This window comes from Diachasma alloeum, unplaced genomic scaffold, assembly GCF_001412515.2.
Source record: "Diachasma alloeum isolate Michigan unplaced genomic scaffold, Dall2.0 Dall_scaffold_00180, whole genome shotgun sequence".
NCBI lineage: Eukaryota > Metazoa > Arthropoda > Insecta > Hymenoptera > Braconidae > Diachasma > Diachasma alloeum.
Window position 1 is genome coordinate 3,996,033 of NW_021680346.1, and position 4,427 is coordinate 4,000,459.

Consider the following 4,427-nt stretch of genomic DNA (forward strand, 5'->3'; position numbering starts at 1 on the left):
TTTTTTTTTGTTTTTGTAGTATTTAAACTTTTCCAAAATTCTACTCTCAAGAGTATTCCCAGACTTACTCTAGAATTATCCCATAATGGCAAACTCTTCTATAAATATTGGTTATACCGGCGATTCAAATATCTCCGGGCAAATCACTGGTAATCGTGAAGATTACATCAAAGCGCGGGATATTGCTAGTAGTATACCAATTTTTTCCGGAACTTCTGTGCATGCACCCCTAGACGAATTTGAATATGCNAATTTTTTCCGGAACTTCTGAGCATGCAACCCTAGACGAATTTGAATATGCCCTTAGGTGTAATTTGTTATCAATCCCCACCGAAGATGGCAAGAAAGAGGAATATATCTTACAAGTCCTGAAACGCCTTTTGCCTCCTGCGAAATTTGCAGTCGCGAATAAGACCCTAAATTCAGTAGAAGACATCCTGAAAATCCTTGTCAAAAGATTCCGAGGTCAATATAATTTTTTGTATTATCTGAATAAAGTCCGTGGGTTAGTCAAATATACCGAAGAACCCCTGGAATGTTTTTTGGAAAGAATGGCAGCTTCGGTTCAATTTGGGTTGAGAATAGTTGAGGGTGAGCCGGAGGCCACGAGACAAGCTCTAGAAAGTTTGATGAATCAAGAGGCCTTGGCTAGATGCAAAGAATATGCATCCCCGGCAGTAAAAGACACAATTTGACGTCAGAAGATTAAGAAAATCGCTGACGTGCTGAAAGTACTTGACACTGATGAATTTCGAACAACTATGGCGCTCCCAGCCCCAGAAATACCAAATCACCACCAATTCCGGTATGTGACAGAATATCCCTCAGTCGGGATTCAGAACAACGTTTGGTCGAACACAGCGGGTAACCAGATGTCTAACGGCTACCAATACCAACAGCAACAGAGTCAGAGATACCCAGTCCATCAACAGTATCAAGGACCCTACAATACCCCATTACCCTCTACACCAACACCTACCAGAAGCTACGGAAACCCTAGATTCCAGACCGGTTACGGGCAAAGGACTCAAAAATCAAATAATGATCTGGTTGCGGCACTCCTCAACGAATATATCCCTCGAAGGCGACCTCCTGATACACCAATAAATGGGGTGTCAAGACAACACTTCCCACCACCTCCAATGTCAACCATAAATCCAGTTGTCATGGGAAGCGTCTCACCTGAAGCCTTGCTCCACCAAATGAATCTTACAGAACCATGGGGTCAAGACACAGTTGAAGATGTACCAGTGGATGCAGATCAAGTTCAGCAGCTCGCAGCGATCTTAGCGGGTACGCAACGCCAAAATGTGGAACATGTTCCTCATGTTCCTCAGAAAGAGAACAAGGATGACCTGAGCGAAATTAAGAACCTCCTTCAGAGCCTTGTGATCGAACTCAAGGACCAGAAACAACGAGCAGTGACTCTCCCTTCATCAAGGGACTCATCCCGAGAACGAGTCAAGGGGAATCACCAGCCTAAAACCACGGGGAACCCGGTTCAACAATCGTCAAAGGTACCTTCCTCAGAAGGAGTTTCAACCCAGGCTTTAAACGAGTACCTGGCTCGTCAAACGGGTGCGGTGACGAGCGACCAGGGTCAACAACAATACCACACCCTGAGGAGCACTCACCAGAGACGTCAATAAGAGAAGTAGTCATTTGTAGTTCCAAAAGCGGCCCGCAAATCCGTATAACAGGGCCCTATCTGAACAACGATGGAATTTCCGCCCTGGTTGACACGGGGGCCTCCATAAATCTCATCTCCATTCAATCCTTAAATTCCGATGTCATGGTAGATCGGACTGAGATTTGTAGAATTGTGGGGCTCTCAAACGATGTAATGGATTCCCTAGGGACAGTAAGACTACCTCTCCACCCAGAAGTATACGTTAAATTCCATGTTATAATTCACCAACCTGGTGGATATGGTGCAATCGTGGGAGACGACATGTTGAATAAATTGAAGGCTCACATCTCCTTCTATACTAAAACCATCACGTTCAACATCGCTCCATTACAACCGCTACATCTTTGCATACCGAATTGCAGGACGTGGACATCACAGACGCAGAGAAAATGCAGAATATGCCTTACCAGGGGTGGACCCCGAATAAATTTAAGAGTAAGGAATTTAATTGGGAAAAGTCACCAGTTCTTGATTGATACAGGAGCAGAGATCAACCTAATCGAAAGAAGAGCCATCAAGCCAGGTGCAAGGATTGAACCACCCATTGTGAAGTATCTGACGGGGGTCACAGAAGACGCCCTACCAACTTGCGGGTTGATTTACTTGAAAATCCTGGGTGCGCCGACCCCTTTTCACATTGTTGATTGCAAATTGCCTGTAAAAGGATCAGGTCTCTTAGGACTGGAATTCCTTGTAAAAGAGGAAGTCGACATCAGATATCTCCAGAGAACTCTAACGACGGCGAAAAGACCAAATATTCCTGTCTTTTGGTATGAGTACCATCGGCCATATGGGCCCACAATAATACCGGCCAGAGCAAGAATGGTTATGGGAATTCCAATCGAAAACCCGGATTTATCAGTTGGATACCTTCCTAAGCTGGATACTCCAAAGGGAGTATATCTAGGCCATTGCGTAGTGACAGTGACAGAAGGGGTAGCCTGCGTGGTTGCCATAAACACCACGGAAGAACCAATCGAACTCATACTTCCTCCGCAACGTCTCGAACCCTTCGACGAAGAAATGGATTGCCCCGGCAATAATCTTGCAGTTTGCAACATGGCGCTATCCCCTGAGGAAACAGAGGATACCCATCAGAGAGCCTTGGACATCGCCAAAGCACTTCCCGAGCAAGACCTCAAACACTTTGAGAGAAAAAAAGTTATGGAGCTAATCACTGCATATGACGATGTGTTTCATCTTCCCGGAGATAAATTAGGGAAGGCGAAACATTTTAAATGCAAAATACGCACCGTGGATAACAAACCCGTCCACAAACGCCAGTACAAATTCCCGAACCAACATAAAGAAGAGATTAAAAAGCAATGCAGAACTCTTGAAGAACAGGGTATCATCAGACCTTCGATCTCGCCCTACAACTCTCCACTATGGATCGTCCCCAAGAAGGCAGATTCTAAAGGAAAGAAACGTTGGAGAATGGTGATCGATTTCCGTAATCTGAATCAGAAAACCATCGGAGACTCCTACCCACTTCCGGACATCTCCGAGATCTTGTCTCAACTCGGAGGCGCGAAATACTTCAGCGTCTTCGACCTCGCGAGTGGTTTCCATCAAATAGAAATGGACGAAGAGGACAGTGAAAAAACCGCTTTCACTGGTCCAGATGGACATTATGAATACGCACGGATGCCCTTTGGTCTCCAAAACTCACCACCAATTTTCCAGAGGATGATGGACCATGCTCTTGCAGGATTAAAAGGCACCGAGCTGTATGTATATCTTGATGACATCGTGGTTTACTCCAAAACGTTCGAAGCTCACAATGAAAGGCTCGAACATCTATTCGAGTGTCTCAGAGGAAATGGACTGACCCTTCAACCAGATAAGTGCAAATTCTTTATGAAAGAAGTTGCATATCTGGGTCATATCATCGACGAAGAGGGTATCCATCCAGATCCTTCGAAAATCAGAGCACTCGTTGACATGCCAAAACCAACCAACTTACATGGTCTGAGGAAATTCCTTGGTTTTAGCAATTATTACCGCAGGTTTGTTCAAGACTATGCTGAAATCTCAGAACCGCTTACCAATCTACTGAAGAAGGATATTCAGTACGACTGGACCAAACACCAGACCGAGGCTTTCCAACTGCTGAAAACCGCTATAACTGAAGACTCATTATTATATCATCCAGACATGGATGAACCGTTCATCGTACATGCATCCAGCACTGAGAAGGGTCTAGGTGGCATATTAAGTCAAAAAGATGAGGAAGGAGACGAACATCCAATCCTTTACGCATCTAGAACATTGCGAGGAGCAGAAACCCGTTATACCCCAGCGGAACGAGATTATTTGGCTGTGGTGTATGCAGTAGACCAGTTTCGACCCTACATCTTTGGCGTACACTTCACTATCATCACGAACAGCCCTGCCCTAAATTGGTTGATGGACTCCAGTAATCCCACCACAAGGCAAATAAAATGGAAAACCTTCTTGAACGACTACGACTTCAATGTAGAAATCAAGAAGCAAAAGAAAGCTCAACTGGCCGATGCTTTCGCAGAAAATCCTCTGGACAGCGACCAATCTGAAGGGAAGTCGGTCGCAATATGTTTACCGACCTTCAAGCCACCTAACCCCATTCTGAAAAGACCTCAATCAAACAGAAATCATAACCGTAGAGTTCAATTCCACTCAGAACCTGACGCAGCTCTTCAACTAGGTTCAGGCACATCAGTAGCAGACAGAATCAGAATACGACGAATGACTGAAT